The sequence below is a fragment of the Hippoglossus hippoglossus genome, chromosome 1, assembly GCF_009819705.1.
Source record: "Hippoglossus hippoglossus isolate fHipHip1 chromosome 1, fHipHip1.pri, whole genome shotgun sequence".
Lineage (NCBI taxonomy): Eukaryota > Metazoa > Chordata > Actinopteri > Pleuronectiformes > Pleuronectidae > Hippoglossus > Hippoglossus hippoglossus.
The window spans coordinates 12,065,883-12,092,683 of NC_047151.1; the positions used below are offsets into that span (position 1 = coordinate 12,065,883).

The following is a 26,801-nucleotide window of genomic DNA, read 5'->3' on the forward strand; positions in this document are numbered from 1 at the left end:
TTAATGCAAACCGGCATTTATACATAATGTCACATCAACTCACAAGGAGTTAATTCATAGGACAGAAAATTGGCAGTCCGTTGTTCTAACAGGCCGGAGAGTTTGGCAGCAGAAGAAGGGATTAATAAATCTGACCTCAGTTGCTGCAACTTAAACTAAGCACACTGAACTGTTTTGTCTGCACATTGTTATTTATGTTATATCAGTGCTAATGCCAGGTAGGAACACAAAGACATAGACGAGCATCCGTCCAAGTGAAATGGCGCCATTCCTGCTGAACTAAAGCACGAAGAGAGTTTAAAAAAAAAACTCTACTGATTTAGCTCTGCTGGAACCAACTCTCCTTGGATCTGATCTATTTTATGCTTTTACTGTGGTTCAGATAAGCGGCATGTGCTGATCCAAGAGCAGCCATCTGAGCATTTCGTGTCTGCATGTAACTTCTCCCAGATGCCACATCTGTGGAGCTATGCAGTTGACAGATGAGGGAAAAATGCCACTGTGCACTTTATAAGGCAATATCACTCACACACAGAGTGACAGTGACAAGGACTTTGTGGCGCTACCAAGGCAACCAAAACACGGGAGCTAATTATAGTTGTAGCTGTAGACGACTCTGGGCCACAAACTAACACTCAGGCACACTCACATGGACAAACACAAAGAGCAGCCGGGTAATTTATCTTCAGTGAGCTGTCAATGAATCCACATCCACAAGGGTTTCATCTCAATGGGTGTCATGTTTAGGTAAAAATTAACAAACACTCGGTGTATGTGTGTGTTGGGGGAGGTTTTAATGAATGCATGGACAGAGGAGTGAAAGTGTGCCTCACCGTATGTTTTTGTTTTCTTGTTGGTGACAATCCTGATTCAACCACATCTGTTTCCATCACAACACGTGCACAACTGGGACAAGTGCTGACAATGGGATATTAAAATAAAATCACTCCGCCCATGGCCCCTCCCAGAGAGTCGCTTGGTGTCTTTTCTAATCAGACCTTTTTCATGTTCACATCAAATTTAGTTTAAGTCTGCCAATAACCTGGAAGCAAGGGGGAAAAAGTTTCATATCAGTCGATATTGATAATAATCACGATTAATTGCATGTTATTTTTAAATTGAAAGACAGATTTTTCCTCCTGAGGGAAGGTTGTGGGTTTAAACGCAGAGAATGACAAATATGAGGTATGACAGTCACGTGTTATACCTCGTCACTGTGCCTACACAATGCATATTACATTCACATATATTGGACTTTTGTTATATTAATATTGATGAAATTGTATTGCGATAATTATTGTTGTATCACCCATTAATCTGAAGGGTTATGATATGAAACACCATCCTGTTTGTGTTTGTCACTCTCCATCCTGCTGTTAAATATGTGCATTCGATTTAGTTCATTACATCAGTAATTAATCTACTTATTTCTCAAACTTAATTAACGTGTCCTTTATTGTTGTGTAATCAGTGAAACCTGCTTTTTACAACACCACCATCAGACTTTTACTATCTAAGCAGTGCTTTTTCTACTGACGAAAGATACATCAAGACTTTCTTCAGATTTCAGTTTGTAAGGAAGCTTATGTAAAACTATGCTGGAGGATATGCAACGCCCAATAAACCACATAACAGACATAACAAACATTAATCTCAGGATTTTTATGAGCAGCCAGAAAGAAAGTATATTTCAACAACAAGTCATTTACTATGGAACTCCGAAGAAGTCTTCCCTCAGGTACTGCGCCGACATCCCACTGATCTGTGGTTTGTGGTCTGAAGCTCGCCACAGAGAAGAGAGAATAAGAAGAAGCTGAAAGCACGGATCAAGTCATTCTCTTGCAAAATGACAACCTGCGGTGTTTTGCAGGAATACAGGACTTAGGCTTACATCATTGACAGACAGATCAAAAGCATATTTCTCACTTAAAAGTACATATTAAGGCTCATTTATGCCTTTCTGACAGAGGCTTGTGTTTGTAATGTGAGTTTATTTCGTCCGTATTTGTGCACGACCTCTGTAAGCTTACGGATAGAGATAAAACAAATGAAGCTGAGCAGTAAGTTGGTCGCTGTTTCTGTTTCTTAAGAGCTACATTATCACAATCTCCCCCACGGACGACATGTTTGTAGCTGTCAGAAACTCTTGACTCTGCGCTGCCCTCTAGTGGATGGATGTTTGAAACGGACATATCTCTTTTCGTAAGTAAAGGCAGCATAGATGAGTCTGTACAGATTTCATTAGTCCTTACAGGAGGATCTCATATTAATGCACACACAGTATGTCTCTGTTTATTCTGTGGATAGTGGATACATCAGGTTGCTTCTGAGGTTTGTGGGCAGGTTTATGACTTGTATTGGTGAGTAGCTTTTCCTCACTCTTGTTGAGGGTTAAGGACAGAGGATGTCATACTTTGTTAAGCCCTATGAGACAAATTGTGATTTGTAAATATGGGTTATATAAATAAAGATTGATTGATTATTCAAATGCACAGGGGCATGAATACATTCTCCTTAGCAGCAGTTATCTGTCAGTACTCAGCTTGCTTTGTGTGGAGAGAGGTTCCAAATATTTATTTAAAGGGTAGTGTGCAATCTATTATAATCACTGTTTAAACTGATAAACTGTATAATGCAATCTACTACAAGTCTACTACAAAGGCCTAAACCGAACATTATATTGTGAGGATTTATTGTACGGGCTGTTTTTTTCTCGTTACTTTCTGATTTAACTCTATAAACATGTGAAGAAGTGAAAATACATGAGAATATGTAGAATCTGTAGTTGAGGGACAAGATTTTGGGGCCTGATGCCTTCAGGTTCTAGTTTGACCAATCATGCTTTGAGCAGGCTGTGTTTGCACACAGGTATACAGTTGGTGTGACGGGAAAAAGAGGTACTGAAAAGAGGTACCAAGGTACTGAGAGTGGTCGGCCTTGGCGCGCGTGCGCACGCCAAGGCCGACCACTCTCAGTACCTTGGAAAGCTACAGTTTTCTCAGACAGAGGAAGTGGGTGCAGTCATTTACAACCTGCGTTGACACTGCATCACCTTCTCGTCACCAGTACATGAACCAATATTCATGCTTCACTGTCAACTATAAACACAACCATTTCTGATTGCCTTGTCTGATTGCCTTGCTATTGGGAGTGTGAACCTCGGGCTTCACTGAAAAAACCAGCGGGTTATTTGCTTCATATTTGACATGGCAGATGCATAGTGGCTTGCAACTGTGGATGGATTGATAATAATTAAAATTACAGAGCCTGCCACTGTGAATCTAATCCTGTTTAAATTGGCGCAGAGTGCAGCTAAACAGCTTGTGGCAAAAAAAAAAAAAGTGAATCCTCTGGTTGCATAATGCCTGTGTGCTGGGTGAAGTGCAGCTATGCAGTTTAAATAACGGTTTAACTGAATACATGAAGGGTAAACTTCAATATGCATAAATAGATATATTACATTCCCCATTAGATTCCCCCAGAATGCAATGTGTTAATGAGATACTTTTATAAATGCAACAAGTCCTGGGCATTTTTACACTATGCCACATTAAAGCATCCAAAATAAGTCCCCAAATAAACTGAATTGTGCCAATTTATGGGATCTATAAGTGTGTGAGTATTGGCGGGGAACCTAAACCATAGTCGAGCCTCTGTGTGTGATCACAGCGCAGTTGTTAAAATAATCTTTCATCCTGCGTGTGCATCTACATGAACATGGGCATAGAATCCGGCTTGTGCGTAAAGAGCACAAACACAGGGACGTCTTTGTTTAGCTACAGGCTCATACGCTTCGATGTTTCCCGTGGAATTTAACAAGGAGATGTCAGCAGTCATCGGCATTGAGAGGATGAGAAAAAGGGTCTTTGAAAAATATGGGGCAGGTGGGGTCTCAGGGAGGTAATGGGTCAAATGGAGATAAGGTTTACACTGACCATAACACACAGAACAACACACAGAAGCACAGACGTGTGGAAATGGTCGACACATGCTCACATACACATGCATTCTGTTAATCAATTTAAGGTATGTAATTCAAAATCAAAAGAAGTAATAACAACCCTGCAGACCTATAATCGTATCACATGCACTGCATTATAAAAACGCTTCTGGGGTGGAAATAATGATCTACATTTACTCATTACTTTAACAGAGTCTTTTTTTGTGTGTATTTGTACTCCTAAAAATCTATCATTTCACACTAACTGGACTTTTTTTTTTTACTCAAATTCATAAAAACAAAAGTCACACGGTGAAGGTTATATGAACTATGACAATGCAACAAATAAAGAGTCAAATCTGCAGCTGCAGCAGAAAAGCATCTCCCGGCTATAATGGCAAGTGTCCCAAGACCTACAGGTGCATGACGAAACAACTAATGTGAGGTTTATGTTGCATATGTATACATCTCCACAGTTTTTGTCACTTTAACATTAATATTACAAGATATAAAATAACATTGTGTGTGATAGTGTGTTTCATCAATATCACCCAAGCTGATGACAGATGGTCCTGTGAGCGATATCAGTGATGTTATGTTAGCCCCTGATGGAGGAGTGATGTGGTTTTCAAGATGTTGTGACAGAGTCACTGAAAACAATCCAGCCAGTATCTACAAAGACCTGGGATGATTACTGATATTCTATACCAGTCATTACACGAGTAAATTGCCTAACTGCAAATACAATCTTCAATGATGAACATGAACAATATGAGTACGTCACCTTTTTTCTGAAATACTTGTGCACTTCCACAACTTTCAAACACAACAAATCGGTCCCATTCCAAACTTTTCAGCTCCAAACCCTCTGACACAAACACATTAAACAGCACCAACAGTCAGAGTAAGGGACAAAATGTCTGAAGTCTCAGGAACAGCAGAAGCATTGAAAGGAATTCAGTTGGCACTGGCAGTGCATCAACATGGGAACCAAAGCGCTCCCAGATCGCCCCTCATTCTTTCTTTGGAAGACCACAGAGCTTTCTGGAAAGCAAACAATTACTTGATTTTCCAGGAACTGGTTAATTGGAGGTTGATGGAGATTGCCTTGGTAATGTCCTGGGAAAATGTCAGAGGTGACGAAGTTCATGCAGAGCAAGTCTGTAGCTTTTTACTTGGTTTTATTTTGTGATCATTACCTTAAACACTAACAACCATAAATCAATATAATGGTTAAAAAGATTAGTGTGTAGACTACTGCAGGCACACACGCAGAAAAAGACCTTTCAGGATCCGACATAATGTCAGTCAGCAGGGTGACAGTATTTCAGGAATGTCGAGCAACAAGATCATTTTATGACCTTAACACACCACTACTCTCCAGTCACTGTCCTCCACATTAGTCAGACCTGACTGGACTCCTTGTCTGTTGCCTCTACTCTTGTGGGCCACATATAGATGAGTCTGTCTGTGTGTTTTGAACATGAATCCCATGATCCACATTACATCCAAAGGACTTTTACATAATGCTTTACTATACGCACTGTGAAAAAAGTTCTTTTGGTAAAGTAAATGTTTTAATAGAACTGAGAATTACATTCTTCGTCATCAACATTACATGTGAAACAGTTAATTATTGTTTTGATGATGTCCGTGTCGTCTCGTTTTAGTCATGCTAAAGAAAAGGTCATTGATGAAGATATTTAGTCGTGCAGAGGCGAGTGGGTCATTGAAGCAATAATGGGGTCTCCTTCACCTCTCCACCTGCAGGTAGATCAATAGATACATCAATCTCTCCTCAGTGAGCGCCCACTGCAGTCACTCCCTGAGGGAGAGACTTTCTGTGAACGTGTGTGTGTGTGTGTGTGTGGCATGTTTTGTAAACATTTCACTCAGCTGTCTTGGTGCAAAAACTGACAAGAATCTCAGACATGTCCATGAAGGTATAGCGAGAAACTGCTGAGTACGAAGCCGTTCTCGCAAACTGCTGAGCAACAGGAAAAAAATAAAATTTGCATCTGCCCCCATTCCAAGTTGACCAGTGTTTCCCCCATTGATTCACGGTGGATGAGCCACTGACGCTGCGTTCCGACTTATGAGGATATGTATTGTGTAACAATAGAAAAATGTCCATTGAACAAGAGTACAAAACATCAAAGGAAACAACCAAAACAATACATCATTTCAAATCAAAAGGCAGCAAATAATATAATACAAAATCTAAAATCAACTTAAATAATGCAGACAGCTCTTCTCTCCCCCTCTCTGTCTATATAAGGGCAGACATCCGGTGCAGTGTAACCCTCCACAAAGAGTGACATTTCACCCACTGAAGGTATGAACTACTAACAGTCCCGCTGTGATACGGCCCATATAGGAGGCTCAAAGACAGAGGAGAGAGAGGGAGAAACAAAAGACTCACTGGAATAAATGGATTGAAGTGGACTGCAATGGACTTATGCAACGAAACATAACTACATTAAAGGTTTGCAGAGGTCTCTTTTGCTCTGGAGAAGAGCAATTTGGTGCCTGTGAACCCGTGTGTGTGTGTGTGTGTGTGTGTGTGTCTTAGTTTGAGAGAGAGTGAGAGAGAGATGGAGGAATGAGGTGCTGCGATCAGAAAGGCAGCCAAGACAAGACATTTCAGTCCTTGCAAATCACTTGAGAGACTTTTATTACTTAATGGCTGTGCATTCAAAAACAGCCCTAGCCTGGGATCATTTCTACAAGAGGAAACTCTAGCTTTCAGGTGAAAAGAAGGCTTTGACTTTTTTTTTTTAAAACTATATATTTGGAGATGTGGAGATTCATTTATACCAAGTTTAAATGATTATACAGATGCACCACACAGGGGTGTTGCAACAGGGGGAGCAGGCGATTTGCCTTGGGCCCCAAGCTGAGAGGAGGCCCCCCAGCGGAGTACGTCAGAAAAAGTGTGTGTGTGTGTGTGTGTGTGTGTGTGTGTGTGTGTGTGTGTGTGTGTGTGTGTGTGTGTGTGTTGATATCATGTGTTTCTTGCCGCCCCCCTGCAAGGTGCCTTTTGCCTGGGGTCCCAAAGTCCCTTGAAACACTCCTGGCTACAGAATGAGCCCAGTAAAAGGATGTTAAGCTTGTTACAATGGTCGAATTTCAACTTTTTCGCAGTACATATACTTATTTATCCGGATTAAAATAGTATCTAATGTGATCTAACTCATGCTGCATTGCTGTAAACTGCTCAGGCCTTGGGGGAAATTGGACTTGCACACTTCTGAAATAGAAGAGCTGGAAGTTGGCTAGAAATCAAGATATCAGCACTTGAGAGCAAATGTTATGTAACATTTTGTACATAACATTCTTCAATTTAATATTTCTGCTCAAGCCTGAGACTGCCAGGGATTGCTCAACAGCTTGAAAATACTGGACACGCTTTGTCCTTTGCTGTAAAAGCAAAGTGGGCGAACTTTTCAACCATAACAACCCCATACCCTAATTCCAACATTGAAATTGTGTTTTGATCTCAGACAGCATTGAACCAATCCGTATCTGACAAGTACTTAACTGTGACAAACTGAATCTGACAGCACAGAGAACCTGTGGTAGCCTTCAGTTGTCATTAAATCTCAAAAAGGTGTTTAGTTTGTCCAGTTTGGACAACATATGGCGTAAAAAACATCGCGGCCTCCTTAGAGAGGACCCGCTCCCGATGTAAATATAAACTATTTAAATATAAAGGCCACATTCTAATAATAACGCTAACCCTAGGGTAAAGAAAACAATAATTCGTCCAATTTAGATGAAAAACACATGTGTAAACATTACTCGGATTTTTTTCATATAAATTTTCAGCCAGTAGATCCCTTTCACCTAAATCTTACACACTGGACCTTTTTAAAGGTTTATCATCATGGATTAGTGAGAATAAGTTATAATCACATCAGAATGGTAGCTTTATAATTTCATTGTCATTAATCACCAGACCAGTTATTATCGTGCGTCCTGAGTGATCTGATCACAAGTAGTTAGTTCTGAACGTACGTCCTCAATATGTCTTTGGATCCGATCACTCAAACCACATTCAGAGGTTGTCCGGGACACATGTGGCCAAATTATTTTCACTGTGAGAATGAAAATCTGTCCAGGACACATTTTAATGCCAGGTGTGAACATACGTACCTAAAAAAAGTCCACTTGTGACCGGATCTCTCAGGACAGATGCTAATGTCAGGTCTGAACAGGGCCTAAGATTGCTAAGCTAGCAGCTAACACTGCCACAGTATCCACATGAACTAAAACACATCTTTCCGTCTGAGTGCCCTTGACCTTCTGTCTGTCTGTCTGTCCATGTGTCTGCGGCTAAAGGAAGACTAACAGTGTTTCCATAACAGTGTCGCTAACAGGGTCCATTGATACAAGGCCGAGCGCACACAGCAGAGAGGAAAAACAGAAACAGACAGGTGAGTAGTCAAAACAATATTAAAAAGAGCAAGAACAGACAGCGACAGCATTTCAAACTCAACACTTGAAGACATACACACTTTGCAGTGATGAATGTTGGCCCCGGTATTAACATTTGTCACAAGTGGACAGTTCCAATTGCATCAGTTCACACCTGGAATCAAATGCGTCTCCACATGTGCCTCCTGCGACCACTTGTGATGGGATCTCACTTCCCCACTCTAAATGCAAATAAACAGACACATCATTTCGGTTCACAAAGACCAAATTATGTTTTTTTCAGCCAGTCTGACAGATGGGCCTGTTGTCATGTGTTCTTGTTGCAGTGAGAGGGAGAGAGAGAAAGAACAAGCATGGCAAGAAGAGGCTTAACAAATAAATTAAATGGTAAAATAAAAAATTTAAGAAAGAATTGCAGTTGTGAACCCAAAAAATCAGTGCAAACTTTAGATTTCACTTCTATATATATTTGTTTGTATTTGTGTTTTCTTTTTATTTAAAGTTATTTATAATAAAGTTTATGGTTAAATGTAAAATATCAAGCCTCAATTACATTTAGGGTTAGATTGAATGATTTCTTTGGAATTATTGCTACATATTTAAAAAATATATCAGCCCTAATATCTGTATCGGCACTGGCCACCAACAATCTATTGGGCTCAGAGTGATACAATTTCAAATGCGTCATAAAGGCGTCTATAAGTGTGAACGCACCCAAGATGGGTGCGTTCACACTTATAGAGCTGTCAACATGTGATTGGATCACCCGAGACAGATGTTAATACCAGGTCTGAACTTTATATCACAAAACACATCATAGATAATGTTTAGTTTTCAAAGTACCTGATGATGATCACTAAACAACCAGCAAGCTCACATTTTCTACCTTTGACCCAGTAAGGCCAGTCACACACAAACCGCTGAATTTCAGAAAACACCCTGCAAACAAAATAAGGGTATCTTTATTTGGACTTAAACAAAAGGTGCTGATGTGACAGGAAAGCACTCTCTTACAACAAACACTATGTCCCGCATTTTGCCTCAGCTTTCCTGGACAGTAAACAACCACACACACACACACACAAACACACACACGTTTGTACAGCTTCTTAGTGAGGACACGAATTGGCATAATGCATTCCCCAGCCCATTACCCTAACCCTAACCATCCAAACTAAATGCCTAACCCAAACCTAATTCAAACCTAATTCTAACCCTAACCCTAAAACCAAGTCTTAACCCCCAAACAATCCATTAAAGGGGGTCACAAAGTGAGGACTGGCCAAAAGGTCCTCACTTTCCCAAAATGTCCTCACTCCGTAGGTTGTAGGCTCAAACTGGTCCTCACAAAGATAGCTGTACAAGAGCACACACACACAGATTTCAATGTATAAACATAAATGCTTGGCAGTGAGATTCTTTTGATGTGTTAGGAAAAGGTTTGTTGCAGGATGTGTTTTACATGACGTCCAAATTTAGCATCATCGGTCTACAATCAGATCACTTTGCTTTCAACTGTGAAAATAATTACAAAGTAAGAATTATAAGAATATTAACCTTGGATAAATTCTCCTGGTATGTGTAAGATTTGTCGAATAAATAAGCCTATGGTTGTCAAATTAATAGTTAATAAAGTCGTAATGGTTGCAGTGAATTAATAAAAGACACACACACACACACACACACACACACACACACACACACACACACACACACACACACACACACACACACACACACACACACACACACACACACACACACACACACACACACACACACACACACACACACACACACACCACTGACGGCAGCTCCATGTGCCCACACCCATATGTTCCCATAACTGATTTTCCATGACGTTGAACCAATTTCTGGCTTCATAACTCTGATTATAATTACAAACAGAGCCTCAAACCATCAGTTTTAGTAAGATGCGTAATGACTGCAGCCTGATGACCACAAACAGGCCACACCTAAACTACAACGTCTGCAGGAATGCATCTAATTTCTCTCTTCTTCATTAGTTTTTTGATGAACTTTCCAGTTTCACTTCCCCTTTCTCAAAACCCGCAAACACAAGATTTTCTCGTGTGTGTGTCTGTTGGGTCACACTGCAAATGATGTATGAAATTACCATCATATCAATCATCTGGCTTTAGCTATCTGAAATCAGACAGTTTTAAGAGTTTGTTATGTTCCTAATCATTACTTCTATTAATTAAGAGAAAGAGAAAAGTGGTTGTACAAAAGATAAACTTGGTTTAAAACATTCCCATGTTTCTCTAGCAAACAAGGATCCTATTGCTTTCCAGCTTTTTGAACATGCAAACATACCAGAGTGGAAAAGTACTCCACGCGTACAGTTATTTACTGTATTTGAGGCCAACTTTCTGTTTGGCATCACCTCCGTTTTCTACAAGTTACTTCCCACCAGTTGTCAACGTTGTCAGGACGGCTGAACCTAATTTCTCTTGTCTTTCTTTTTTTAAGCCCATCTTCCTGTCTCCTTGTGTATTCCTGCCTTCCTTCTTGATGTCTTTATTTCTTTCCCCTCGTCTCCTCTCAGAGCTTAGAAGGCACCCAGTGAAGAAAGGGGGAAGGTAAACAAATAGAGCAGGAAACTCAGCGTTCGGCCTAAGCACACGGCCCAGCCCTCTGGACTTGTTCCCATTTCCCTGACCAGCTGCTTGCGTCATCCGTCTGCAAACACGCTGCAAATGTGCTTTTCACACACACACACACACACACACACACACACACACACACACACACACACACACACACACACACACACACACACACACACACACACACACACACACACACACACACACACACACACACACACACACACACACACTCCGAAATAATCGATCAGCGCAGCCTACACAGAAGGCAAAGGCAAAACTCAATGTGTCAATGTGGAATGCTTTTTAACACCATGATCAACTGATATCAAACTTATCGACAAGTTGAGGAATTCCTGAATGTTTTAAACAGATGAAGAAAAAAAAAAAGAGTCAGAGAAAACTAGAGCAGCTTTATAACACACAAAACTCCAAGAGAAAAATCCCGTAAATACCATTAACTTTGATATTTTTACAGTTTGGGTTCACTGCACAATGTACTGATAACAGTATTTGTCAATCACACACCTATGGACCTTCAGTTGGAGAGCTGAGTGTTATCAACTCCACTGCAACAGCAACAAGAGGGAATGCTGAGGGAAGGAATGCTCAATTACTTCTTCTCGAGTGAAACTTTCTAAAATATGCACCTCTGTCCAGTTTCTCCTCCCACTGACGTCAAAGCCCTATTAAGGCCAAATCCGCCCAGCAGCGATTCCTCTCTGCCCCCATTTTTTTTATTTGTATTTCAAGGAAATCACTCTTTCTCCAAAATATCTGCACTGCTGATCCCGGGTCATCGTGTGTGTGATCGTGTGGAAGTGGTCGTATGTGTGTGAGGAGCTGTGTGTAGTTGTGTGCGTGATGACATCACTGGGGGTGAAGAGGGCAAGAAAGTTGGAAGGAGAAAATGTTTGGAGTTACACAGAGACAAGACAGAGCCAGATCTTATTAATTACCAGGCCAAACATTCCTGCGTCAGAGAAAGGTTATATGTTGGCTTGGCTCGGTTTCACTGCTGCTTAATTCTTTCTTTCCATTTCTCTGTCAGACTGATGAAGGCTCAACTGTACATGTGTTATTTTTATACCAAACACTTCAACAGTTAGGGTTAGAATTTCATTATTGTTTCCATTAAAAAGAGACGTTTTGTGGACTTTGACGTATGAACAACGCAGCCGAAGATTGAGTGAGATGTGTTCGCAAAAAACGGAAAATGTCCGTCGCATTCAGGCGAGGGGTGGCACCTGAGTAGAGCCTGCAGGAGGCAGGACATGACGTACAGAGACCGCTGGGAAATCAAATTGCTGTTCATTCTTATCACCAAAATATCTCAAATCTCATCGTCTTTCCAAGTTAACATCTACATCAGCAACTTTTTCATCCTGACATATTTATTTTCTTTTTCGTTTTTTGTCGTGTATCCCTGTGAATTAATCACACTTTCTTGCTATATTCTCACATGAGCTCACTCAGACATTCTTTGAACATTTTACTAGGGAGGCTGACAGGAAAAACTCCGTAGAATGTCGGGAGCAACTGACTAGGACATTCGCGTTTTCACATACAGCCCTTCCAGATCATTTCAGGAGAATGTCCGGAGTTCAGTGCATGTCTGAAAACGGTATTAAAAACGTCAGAGAAAGGTAAAAGCTGTGATATAGAGCATTTATCGTCATGCTCTTTTGCAGCTGTAAGGCCCCAGTCACAATTATGACAGCTAATTCTCATGTAATTCTCATGAAAGAAATTACAAGCGCTGATTGCACGCAATTCAAATACACCATCTTTGACTCAGTGAGGGAGGCCTAATAGTGTCCATTAGTGGTTTTCTCTCAATCTGTATTCTGCCACTGTTGCTGCCTTTCTATTTGTTGGTTACTTTGTTGTTAATGAGTCTTTCCAAATGGAGGGCCAAAGCCTTATTTGTGATGGAACAAAACATAACAAGCATGAGCGGTTTGCTGGTCTTTGGACGACCTTAGCTGAACAAAAATCGAACAGATGCTTATCACTGATGAAATGAAAATATATTCAGGTTCAGCTTGGGTTTACTCACATTGGCTGGATGTTGTGCTTGTGTCTTTGTGTGAACCACAAAACCCACAGTAACCATCAAAAAGTGTTGTTTCAGGGATGTGTTTCCATCACATCTCTTGCTCCTGTATTTGTCTGTTTTTAACATATTCTTTTATGACATCTGTATCTTTAGCAAACAGTCGAGTAATTGTAAAACACAAAAACACACGACCACACAGACGCACACAAAGGAGGGCCTATGCTAATTAAGAGGTCAAGATGAGAGGCAAAGCTAAATATTGCACATGAAACAGATTTACGATGTTGTGAGTGCGTCTCGATACCTGGAACTGTGGGATTGTGGCACATGCCTTTGAAAAGGGGGACGTCCTCAGGAGAGAGCGATGTGGGATCATAGTGATTCATACGCACAGAAATACATGCAAGCATGCACGGCGAGAGCAGAAAGATTGTGTGGGAAGTGTTCAGCAGCAAACAGAACGTTTTGGGTCAGAGAGCAACAAGCTCAGAGAGTAAAAATAAGTGCGGGGTGATCGATTCGGAATGAATCATGTCATTGACTCCATGCAGCCTGGAGAAGCTACAGAAAAAAAAGTCAGGACTTCAATCGGCAAAAAACAGAAGCTGCAAAAAAACTGTCCATGTGATGTGAACCTTATGTAAACCTTATACTTATAACCCTAAGTAGAACGCTGATTCTGCTTTAGTAATAGTTTTTATTCCTCCATCTTTCAAATACAACAATACTCAATCAATATTAAATTACATAGTACTGTATATAACGATTTAAATGTGGGTGTTTAGCCTGAGTATTACATACAAGTACTGTACGATGGTTTGTGGTCGTAACATTTCAGATCTTGCAACAGTCTCCTCTTGTAAAGAACTGTTTCCTCTAGTCAAAATGTCTCCATAGTAATGGCAGCAACAGAAATAACCTCATACAAAACGGGACAGAGAAAGAAAAAGATATTGTATGTGATTTCAGGAATTTCTGAGGGGTTGTGACTCGTGAGGAGCAGCTGGACATTAACTGGATCTGAGCGGACCGCTGGTTACGGCCTCTTAAGGTCTATTTAAAGAGCCGGCACATCTGCCCCCTGTTTGCCTTTCCAGGGCTGTAAAACCTGGAAAGTGAAAGGCGAGGGAACCCGTGATGGAAGAGAAGGGAGGCGGTCTTCATGAGACGCACACTTAGATTGTTTGCACCTTAGCCTTCAAATGAACACACTGGGACATGAACATACAAATCAGCAGTTTCAAGTGTTCTTTTTTTTTTTTACTTTCCACACGCTGGTACACTTAAGATAGTTATCAAAAAACATCACACTGTTGTTATGGAAACTCTATGAAACTGAAGCACACAGTAAGCACCTTAAAGCTGTATTATGCAATTTTCGCATGTCGGTGGCCTCAAATAGCATCTGTTTGAAATTTGAGGAGTTTGATACCTAGAAATCTCCTGTAAGATCACAAGAGGCGACAGCACACTCACGTGTTTACAAGGCGAGCTGGTACAGTAAGCCTAATCTGGTTTTAGGAACAAATTTAATAGAAAAAATACAATTATCTTGATACCTTCATATTTCTACAAACTAGAATTATGTAAAATATTTTGTTGACTTGTGTACTAATGCTATCCAAAATATTTCCAACAATGTTCAAACCCAGAGAAATCCCCAATTTTATTCAAGGTAACAGGATGCTTCATTTTGCTCGCCTTTTAATTGCATCATATGTGCTTTACCCGTCTCTGCTATAACCTCTCAGGCAAACAACGTATGAGTGGAAAAATACCAGTTTGGCCCATAGGCTGGTTTTCCCTTCCAGTGTTTGAAGCTCTGCCAGTAAAGCGCTAATGCACAGGGGACCTAAGCAACCCAAGAAGACGCAGACAAAATATTTTTGGGGATGTAATGTAAATGGCATTGTATGATGTTGTATATTTCCGCTCACTGTATTTTTAGAGCATGGTATTGCTGCTCAAAGCCTTTGCTGATTTTCTCTGGTATAATGTTCAACACGTGCTTAGTATTCTGGTCAGGGGGGCTGCATGGTTCTTTTGATGAGGGGATGACAGGAACTCATAACTCCACCACACATATCAAGAATCCTTCGGTAGTTGGCAGACGGACATCGAGACAGCGCTCCACTCCTCAAGGACAATTTAAATTCTTGCTGCCTCATATCACATATCACAGTGTCTGCTCAAGTATTTCACAACTTCTATAACTTCAGATTCCTTGGCATCAACCTTCAAAACTCAAAAATTCTGCAGTGTTCCTCGAGTATCCTGGCCTCTGCCCTCCAGACAGCCCCAGTCAATAAGTGGCCAGAAGTCAAGAGTTAAACTGTCCTCAGTGTCTCGTCAGACTCTGCCTCCGCCTGGAAGGTTTCATCAACGCAGCTTGGGAGACAGACACGAAGCTACAATCCCTCCTATAACTATTCCTGACCGAGGGATAATTATCTACAAAACTAATGACATGCTAATGACTACGCAATCATACTAAGAGATGATTGACTCATTTTATCTTTTGTGTTACATCTCCTGATATAATATGTAACAGAGGATTACTATAATTATGGTTTTAAGTAGAGTCCCTTTGGCTAGGGGGTGGCCTTTGGGTCAGCTGGCTGCAAATGTCATGTGCAATCCATGTTACATATAGTCAGGTGATTTAACCATTACAAAACAAGTCTGTCCTAAAGCACACTGACTCTTATGGAAAAAATTGGGAGGAGCTTTTTGTATGCCCGCTAATCTAAAACTGCAATTTTTATTGGTTTCAGCACAGTATCATCGCGATCTAACACAAACACAGACTACAACCTAACCAGGACCTCTCAGAGCATCGTCCTCCTGCGGGACGAGACTCAAAAAGCAATATTTGGGGGGGAGCTTTACTACTTATATTTTTAGATGCTGTTGTAATAAGGTGAAAAAACATTCTCGAGAGCCAATGACATCCACGATGATATCAATATTACAAAAGAAACTTTCACAGTGCACCTGCACATGTATTTATCAACCTCTTTGGTTGTTTTGACTTTGAAACACAAATCAACATCAAAATACAGGGTCAATAAATGGATAGAGGGACTTAAATCAAAATAAATCAAAAACAAAGAAATAAGAAAATAATTGTAGAGTGCATTTTTTTTCCTAACAGCCCTATGATCAAAAGATAGAATGAGTCAATTATGGAGACAGCAAAATGTCATCAGTAAATTGCCAAAAAGTCTCATTATCATATCTATATTGTGTTAAACTGCACGAAAGGAATGTGCTTGATTTACGCATAAAAATTGGTTGAATCCTTTCACACAACAGCCTTTAAAAAAACTATTAAAACAGCAAGGCCACTATTCTTTGTCTTAGTCATGAACCTCATTTCCTGGTATTTATGTGTTAAGCAATGTAGAACAGAGCACCTTTTGAATCAGATGCCCCAATTGTCTTGCGGAGCGATAAAGTTCCACCTGATTAGTTTGGCTTCTTTTCTCTGTAAATTAGTAGACACATTTTTTCTTTTTTCACTCTGCCGCCTCCATCATGAGGTCCATCCTCGACAAAGATTAGTGAGCGTGTTCCAGAGGCAGCCTTGACTCCACCTCCACTGTGATTCCACTCAGATTGAGATTCATGAGTGGTTTACATCAGGAATCTTCTGTTCTCAGAGTCTTCTTTTTGGGTTGTGATACCTTTACCTCCGTCCTGTGGAGGCTGATGCTGTTGTCACTGACTGTTTCCTTCAAACATCTCACAATGTTTCTGTCATAAACTGAGGTTGTTGTACTTGGTCGGCCTGTTCGATGTTTGTTGCTCACTACACCAATAGTTTATTTCCTTTTCAGGACATCTCAAATTGTTGTATTACGCTCAATGTTTGTGCAATGACTCAGTTTTGCTGCTTCAAAACTGTTTTTTTCTCACGGCGTTGGTTTATCCTTGTGAAACCCAAAGCTAAAACCAACAGTAGACATTCAGAGCTTTCTATGTTTAAACAATAAATATGGCAATACCTGGGCAACCAGAAACCCCCTGTAAGTCAAATTGTCCTGTATTTTTGATCACTTGAAAAGGTGGGTTTTAACAAAGGGTCCTATGTACTAATTACGAACAAAGAGAAAATTCTGAACTATTGTCTCACACTCGTCTTTGGATCTTAAACCCAAATGTCTTCAGTGTACAACAAAAACGATATGAAGGGACTGCATTATCCGACTTCCTGGAACCCATAATGTGACTAATGCTCCTCATCTCTTAATGAATAGATAAGGACATCGCTCTTCTCGTTTCTCAAATCATAATTTATCTTGCATCAATCCCCCCCCCCCCCCTTCCCTTTGCACGGGTTAGGGTTACACACACGTCAATACATCTTAGCAGGCACTTTCGCTCCCTAATCCTCTAAATCACACCACAAATCAGCTGTGGTCAGGGCTGACTTAGTTGAAGAGGACACTAAAATAGGGGGAAACACACACACGCGCGCACGCACGCACGCACGCACACACGCACGGGAGATAATCAATCCTCGCTCTTCTTTTTTAAGAACAAGGTCTAAGAACGTGACCTATACCTTTACTTTTAAGTCATGTGAGAGGAAGGTAATTGTGTCCTCACACCCCCTTCTTTTCTGTCTCTCTCTCACTCCAACCCTCTTTCTCACACGTGCACACACACACACATGCCAGAGGCCGACAGTGACTGAACATCCTTGCCTTCACCGTGAGGCCATTAAGATAAGACAGGGAGTTTATTAGCTTAATTTCAGCAGGTATTCAGTGAGTTGATGATCTCTGTGTTCCTTCATCACAATTCTCTCGTGTGGAAGTGACTGAGGAATTATTGACCTTAAGTCTTCCCACTGCTGCCCCTGGAAAACCATGTATCTGCAAAGACCTCTGCTATTACTACGATATTCTAATCCACTATTGCCCCAGAATGGCCATCAAGGGAGTTGCCGTGTATTTGTGTGGTTAAAAAAAAGCAATGCACTTGCCACTACAATAAGCTACACAGGATGAATGGAGTGACGATGCACCACATTCAATTTTAAACCTGTTGTTTCATGTCAAATCCAAATAAAAGCCTTTAACCTCTCAGTGACGACAGCAGAGCAGTGACTAGAAAGATAGTTCACTGATGTTTGTTAGTTTCATAAAAGCAACAAATGCATCTAGTGTAAACATTATATAATAAAATATGATGTTTGCCTCAAAACTCAAACACTGCTGCCACGGCTGCTGGGAGGCTAACTGCTACCCAGTGGGGTGAGAGCCGTCAAGGGATGGATAAGAAAAACATGCTTTTACTTGGTTCTCAACAGAGTCTTATGAGAGAAACATACATTACTATGTGACTTTTTATGGAGATGGCTACAGTTCTTATTACCCAATGTGTTTTTCAAAGTGACTTAAATATGTATTAGTCAATGAAAAAACATTTTTGCTACTGACTTGAGCGCACACACCTCCACTAAGGCTAACGTCCCTTCTCGCCATGTTAAACAAAGTCAAGAAAAATTCCTGTATCTGCTTGTTTTTCTGCATCTGCTACAAAATTCTTCTTCGGGTCACTCCCTGCCCCTCCACCAAAGTTCAGTAGTTTCTGAGTAATCCTGCTGACTGACAGACAAACACCAATGTAAACACAACTTGGTGAAGATAACAACTCGGCCTACTGGAATGGAATCTTACACATACACAAGGCATCATGCCATGAGAATAAATCCCACAGAAGGCCAAGGTTTTTACTCATCATTTACTATTACAATTTGTACAGACATTATTGGAAATCAGACAATGTATGCAAATAACTTATAATGCCTGACTTTTCCACTAGTGCTACCATAAGGTTGAAACCAAAAAGATTTCGAGGGCATTGCTAATTTCTTGCTGCACGATAACACGATCTTACACTGTCTGTTGAAAGAAATAGATCCTTTGTGGTATTTCAGCTGCATTTGTCAGTTCATGCTGCATTTCCACAGCATTTAAACCTCACACTTAGTAAGAATAAACCGCCACCTTGAATCACACGCTTGCAAATAAAAGCAACATTAAACCACCTGAGAGCGACAGTTTGGCTACTTTGTTTACCTGGATCACCAGCACAGCCTATTTACCCTCACATTTATACATCTGAGCTGAATCATAGAAAATGCTCCACATGGAAGTGATTGGTGCAAAACCCCGGGGAGGAGGGAAGGTAAGACTCCATCATTTGCCTCTTATTTGACAGTTATCCCAGGGATGGCCTTACACTATAATCACTATAATCCACTCTGCTATGGGGGTAATGGTAGGGATGGATAGCAGTGGTTACCATGGAAACGAGAGATGATAATGAAGTGTGTAAGCATATGGCTATCTATAGTCTGTCTAATTTGTGTGTGTGTGTGCGTGCGTGGGCTGAACTGATAGCCAATTCTTCCATGATGCATTGCACCTGTGTGTGGGCTGGAGGCATACCAGAACAGCATGATGACCAGTATGCTCGAGTGTATTCTTACCCCGAGTGTAAAAGTACTGGACGCTCAGTAACGCACACACAGGGGAAGCAAATCTTTATGAAACTTTGTAACAGGCGACCAAAAAAGTTGCACCCATGAATCATCAGTTTTATGCAATCATGCGGGCACTGTCCAAACCATGCACCTCAGCCTGACCTGCTTTGATTTAAGAGGCAGCTAAAGTCATTAAAAGAGCTTTTGAAGCCAAACACAAAAAAAACAGTACACATTTATCATCTTAGCTAAAGCTGTTGAAATCAACTGGTAACAAGATTTTGATGCATCTGCAAAAAAAGCTAACATCTGCACCGAAACCACTGGCTGCAAAAGACTACAGATTATTTCCATCTCAACTCTTCCCACCTTCTCAAGCGTGTCACTACCTCTGTCTACATCTTTTCTTTCTCCCCCACTTTCCATTTTTGCATGTATTTAACTGCAAATACCTTGAATGAAAGCATCTCCACCCCGGTCTCCCGAGTCTCTCTGTGGAGTTAAAGCAGGGACTGGCAGCTACTGTACAAGTACAGGTTGCAGAAAAACATTAGCTCTGTGCCTGTGAACACACACACACACACACACACACACACACACACACACACACACACACACACACACACACACACACACACACACACACACACACACACACACACACACACACACACACACACACACACACACACACACACACACACACACAACGCAAGTCAGACTACAGAGGGTAGGAAAAGGCCACCAGAACATTGAATTAAATTTGATCAGATGACAAGTCACGCTTCCTAGCCTCCAGTGGTGAAGGCTGGTCAGAAATAAAGGCAAACAGTTGACAATACAGTCAGAGACCTAATCAGTGTCGGAGCACACAGTACATGGCAGATATCCGACCACTGATAGTGTAGCCAAATAAACACGAGGCCACTTTAAAGCCATTTTCACGCTCAAGCGATAGCATTATCAATGTGACATTTGCTGAAGTAATGGAGATATTACAAGTCTAAATCAGGCTTCAAGCACCACTTTGTGTTTATGTCCTCATCCTCTTCAAAAGGCGATCGCATTCTGGGCTGACCTGCAGCGTGGGCTGTTTCTAGTCAGTTGAAGAGTAAAAAAGCTCATAAAGCTGTCAAGAACAACCAGCTATTTTTAGTCTAGAGCGTTGTCCAAATGTAGGTATAACAACAAAGTCTATATTTGAGTTGGTGGGGTGCAACTTATATTAAGATGACCCTGAACAAATTAAAAGCCAAAAATGGAGGCCAACAGTCCTGGTTAACCTTCCAAGGTAGCAGGGCATGCAGCCCATAGCTTAAAGGCAAACAGATTGAAAAGATTATACCGACAAGATTATGACCCATTTTGAAATAAAGCACAAATAGGCACTTGTGCGACGCGTTCAATCTCAAAACACTGTGGCTCTAAAAGAGAACTGTACTGTGTTCACTCAGACAACATTAGTCATCAAGTCATTTCTCTGCTCTTAGTGAATTGAAAGACCAGCAATCTGATATTGATTCAAGGTTTTAAAGGCACCATGTCAACAGTTAAGTGCCAGGCAGCACTAAAAATAAATGACAAATTACATACAGGGGAAAACAAAACCCCTTCAATATCGTAACATTGCTCATATTCTCTCTTTTTAGACTTTCTCTTCACTTACTCACTATGTTTATTGTATAGTATTCTCCAACACCTTTTTCTGACAACAAAGTAGCGTGCGTACTGTTTATCACGTGAACCGCACCCACTCCCAAATCTCCTCTGCTTTTAGAGGGAATCTGCTCAATAATTCATAACGCACATAACAAGTTGTGGAAATGTGGTTGTGGCAGGACAACAAAAATAACAGTCTGGTCTGCAGAGTGTACATGAGCCAGTAGTGGGAACTGCAGAAGTTGTTATGGAGGCGCAGAAACCCACTGATGGCTGTTGAGAAGATGAGTCAGTTGTGCAATATGACTTCAACATTGCAGGAGCACTGTCAATTAGTTTCAAACATTAGCATGTGGGAAACACAGTTGGCTCACTTCGAAATGAATGTGGATGGTGCATTAGGCCCCACAGTCATAAACTGTGGAAACACATGGATGTAGCATATGAGGCGTCACCCACACACACACTCATTATAAACGTTTTATTCAGGGGTTTTGAAAAACTAGCCATAGTACGATGTTGTCTAAGGCAGTCATCTTGAGTGAAGATGTAATGGGTGTCCTTCACCATTTAAATTTTTTTTATTTTATTTAAAAAACATGTAAATAGCATCCCTATTATGCACTAAAACCTGATATAACAACAACAGAATGAGGCCAACATGAAAGACATTGGTTTTTATTCAGTGTTTAAAGGGGAATGATCCACTCTGCTGCAGCACAGCTATTATTGGCCAAAAGGAAAAAAATGCAGTAGTCAGCTATGTGTGAATCAAAACTGTCACTGTATGAATTCCCAGCTGAGTACTGCTCAAAAACTGCTCAAAAAAGAAAACTTCACAATGATCAATGTAAATATGACATTCCACATGACTAGATGTTTCCATGTTTCCACAAAACACTAAATCGTCATCGTCTTACCTATCCTCCTTCATTCCTTTGTGCATTACTTCCTTGAGAATAGGAAAAAAGACATCCAACCAAAGAATAAACTATTCCCTGCAATTCCTGCCATCACTCCTGTTAAAGTCACTCAACCACAGCCTGTAAACCTCCTCTGATAAACAACAGAGAAGTATGTACAAATCTACTTGTAGGTGCTTGGCTTCGAGTGGCAGATGGACGCCTCTAACGTCAAGTACTGTGGAGACGCTGTGAAGCTTCAACTCTCAAATGATTCCATTAACTCACTCTCGTCTTCTGTCCAGCCTCTCAGCCTTTTACCATATTTGTACATATTTGGGTAATTTCAAACACACGTCGATTCACAATTATCTTGAGGACTAAATGCACTCCTTCAAATTCCTCAGTCCTGATGATGTTCAACAAAATGTTATTCTAACGTAAGCCCACTGCATCAGCTGTTCCTGAGATACAGTTTAACCAAGTGATCCCACAAAGAACAGAGAAGATGTCTCCACTGAACGCAGGAACAAGAGCGGCTGCTTTCGAAACATTTTCAGCCACAGATTACAGATTTAGGAGCCGCCTTCAGACTGTGGCTGCTGGTAGAAAACATTGTCTCCCTCCCGTGATTTGGTCTTGCAGCAGAGAGTCGGTTGAAGAACTCCCCTTTTTCTCTCTATGCTGACAAGAGGCACATAAAAGTGCATAAAACGTCTGCAGTGCATAAAAGTGTTGTGCTTTTCTTCACAACGGCTAAACTTGGTTTATGTGAACATCAGGTTAGTAGATATTTAATGAGTATGCCTCTGAATAATTTATGTTGATACCTGGTGTAGTTTTAGAAGCTAATCTTTTAGTTTAACAGTTACAGTCATGGCAAACCAATGTTTTATTCAGAGGAAAACACACAGAACAGAGCATCATAACCAAGCAACACTCCCTACTGTTTTCCATTTCATGCAACGTTATTTTTCATCATCGCGCTTTTAATCTCTTTCAGTATGTTAGGAACCAGTGTTACACTCCATCAGCCCGCTGAGCTCGTCTGAGCATCTCAGGACTGCGGCGCTGGATGCTGCAGTCCTGAGATGTCGCTGAGCAGCTTACAACATAGAGACAAGACAACGATGATGTGCACTGTTATGCGTGTACGCCTGTTACTGATAAATAATAGAAACATGCACACATGGACTCAGAGTGTGGGTGTGACGAGAAAGAGACAAACAGAATTTGTTCCACTGATAAGCGAAACAGCCCCTCTGACTGTCAGCAAGGCGCGAGCATCTAATGTAACCCTTGTGTTACGAAACAGCCTCTCTGCCGAACACACACACACATGCACAAACACACAGAGCCATCTAGGAAATGAGAATAGGCCTTATCCATGGATAATGGTCCATCACAACCCATGATGGTTTCCTTTTGGAGAGTAAATGGCAGTAAATGGGATGTTGATTGAATCACAGCATTGTCATGTATACCAGATGGCAAAAAAGGCCTTGCACCTTACCATGACACCAAGAAACAAACAGCATCTAACTGGTTCATATTTTCTAAACAATCCCTGGGGATGTGGATGGGAGGGGTCCAACCATAAAGAAAGGAAACAATATTCTGAATACATGACTGGCAGTGTTTGTGCTAAATTACATTGTCGTCATGTTGTTTGCTTGGAAGTGTTTTGTATGTTGGCGAGCGTCCATCTACTTGACCATGAGCCCAGACCTCCCTGTGTGAAAGGGGACAAGAAAAGAGAATTCCCCTACAGTGTAGTCTGACTTTACATAACTTTATATTACATTTCATTACATCACTCTTCCTGAACACAACAACCCCCAGCCCTCCAAGGACACCGTCTTCTTTAATTACCTAGCGTCAGACAACAGTTAGATTTGGCTGGAAAGATGCCCCCGAGTCCACGCTGAGCTATTGCTTGTTAGTTCTTGCTGCTTTTCAGTTGTCCCAGCCTGTGGGTTCATGAAATGAAATGCAGGCGTCATGGAAACATGCTCCAGGACTGAACAATGGCAACCAATCTTGTTAAAGAGCTCTTATTAGAAAGCGCTTTTTAACTAACTAGCAATCGCAAATTAGTTGGGCTTTTTTGTATCCAATGCAAAACAATTAAAAAGGAAAAGGAGACACATACACTAACGTCGATGTGACCTTCTTTTGCCTTTTGTGAAGATTTCCGTCACCTTAATATTGAAAGGGGTCAGAGTCGTGTTTAAAGGCTGACACAATGTGTGTCGAACAAACATTTCTATGAACATCATTTGATGATAATCCTTCCTGGGCAAAAACACAATATGGCATGGCAGTTCTAATCCTATTACGGTACTTTGTGGATCCACTACAACACAATGTGTTGTATCAGGTGTTGACGCCACTTCTGAGTGTAAGCAGCTTTTTGTCTTTGGTACATTCATATGAATATCTCAACATAAGCTGTGCAGATGCAGCTGTGCAGCATAAACACCACAGTGTGTGGCCCAATGACGCTTTAGCACAGTGATTCACGTGTGGTTTTTGGCAAGCGTGGGTTGTTCTACATTGTAGGAAATTACATTTTTCTAATGAGTCCTGGCTAGACTGAGATTTGGAGGGATGCTTATGCCTTGAAAATAACAACCCAGGTGTCCTTCCAACCATCAATCCATCTGGCCAACCCCACATTTTCCCATTTATATAGTCATCCATCCATGAGTAAACAAATCCATCTTCAAAGACAGCAACTAAAAGAGCAACCTCCCTTTTTAAAAGTCATTACAGGATTACATTTGTTATTAAGATGCCTACGTGCTACCCGTTTGAAAATTAACCCAAAATCTAGATACACACTTCCAAATATGCAAAGTGGAAACGAAGGAAGTGTATATAAAGATGGACAAAATAACTGCTCCTCAAAAGTGAAGCCAAACCGCCTCGATCACTGTATTAGTGGATGGGGCAGAAACCAAACTAGAAAGTAATAATACAAGTAAATCTTTCTCAAAAACTGTTTCTGACATTTGCGGTAGTTCTTATCACACTGATATTTATTTATTTGATGCAATACGGGTTGAAATGTCATGATTGACAGCTGAGACTGACTCGCGATTGGTCGAGCACGTGTATCAGCTGGAGTCAGGACCTCTATACCGCGGCTCAATCCCCTGATCACTACTGCGCAGATTCTGCTCCAAATGGCCAAGATGGCAGTGTTAGGATATTTTGCCCTCATTTCTAGTAATGGGAGGAAGTCTAGACACATTGTCCATCATTATCAGTCTATGGTGTGAAACAGCTGTTGAGAGCTTTGCTGAAAAAGCTCCACTGCCAGTGAATAGCAAGCATAGTGTTAAAAAATGGTTACACCTTTGGGTTTACTGTGCATATGCCAGACTGTGCCCTGAGTCATTAGCCCAGCACGTGTCTCAGAGAAGATTACAGTCTTTCACTATCAGAGGTAACCATAATCCTTCAGTTCTTGCCAAATAACACCCCATCCAACAGCATATCAAACCAAAGGGTAAAACCTTCTATCAACCACACTGAATAAACTCAAAATGCATAGCTGTTCAGTTTATTCAGTGGCCTTCACTAAATGTCATTACACTTTGAGTCACAACATATAATGGGGAAAAAAGGCTCCACTTCTGCAATGAAGATCTGCTTCAGCTCTGCTTTCCCCTGAAAGTGTACAAGCTTTTGTGAAAGCCTTGAGCAGCCAATGCATTCTGGGCCATTGAAAGTCTGAGCACAAATCTAAGAAGGTCTCCGGAGCTCTTTTCACTGCAAAGAGAGCTATTAGGATGCAGAATTAAAGTTGCAATGAAAACGTTATATTGATTAACCAAAGCCGTGTTATGGGAGAGTAAAGGTTCGGAAAGCAGGCGAGCTGCTGGAGGCACACAGTGACTCAGGTCAGCCAAAGGTTGGGCGATGTCAGCATTTTTCTTGTGAGCTTGGAAAGGGGCACGTCAGCCAAAGACAGGGAGGTGTAAGTGAGAGGTGCTGCATCAGAGAAAGACATAATGGTAGACAGAGTAGGAGAGGAAACACATCTATCTGAGTCTCCCGTGATGCATCACCTCTCTATCCTTTCAAGAAAGGGTGCGGTGGCTGATGAATGGCTCTGCTCACAGGAGATGAGCCGAGCAAAGCTATCCCCAAGGCACTGGAAACCAAAAATTTTATTTCTTGGCTAAGTGGTTCTGGTTAGAGTTACATCTGAATCTTTTCTGAGATGTAACTTCAAACCAATACTCAAACACAGAGGCTACAGTATCTTGTGACTGACCTCAAAGTTACAGAACTTCCCCAGACCTGAATTTCTTGATTTGGCGAGAGTTATACTGAGTCATCCTGGTCCTACTTATTACATAACAAACATCATGGGAGCAAATGTTTTCATATGTGAGGACTCAGGAATCGACAATAAGGATTGGGAGCAGTAGCTTCCATAACTCTCTTCACAGTAACCACTCCCCATGATAAAATCTATTGCAGAACCAAAACTTGATCTTACATCTTGGTTTTGGTAAAGATTTAACAAACAAGATATGAACTAACAGGGCTATCCCTTGAAAGTCGACTAACACTCAACTCGATTCTTCAAGTTGAGCATTCAGGGATGGGTTGTCCGTTTTTGTGTACTTCAGTATATTTCAGTTCACAGAAGCAGCAGCAGAGT

General features: G+C 41.0%; 1 protein-coding gene across 3 annotated transcripts in view; it reads right to left on the reverse strand.

The window, feature by feature from the left end:
- The window catches only part of LOC117762222 (cytoplasmic phosphatidylinositol transfer protein 1-like), a 76,555-nt gene that overhangs the window by 44,295 nt on the left and 5,459 nt on the right, over nucleotides 1-26,801 (reverse strand). The window lies entirely within an intron of this gene.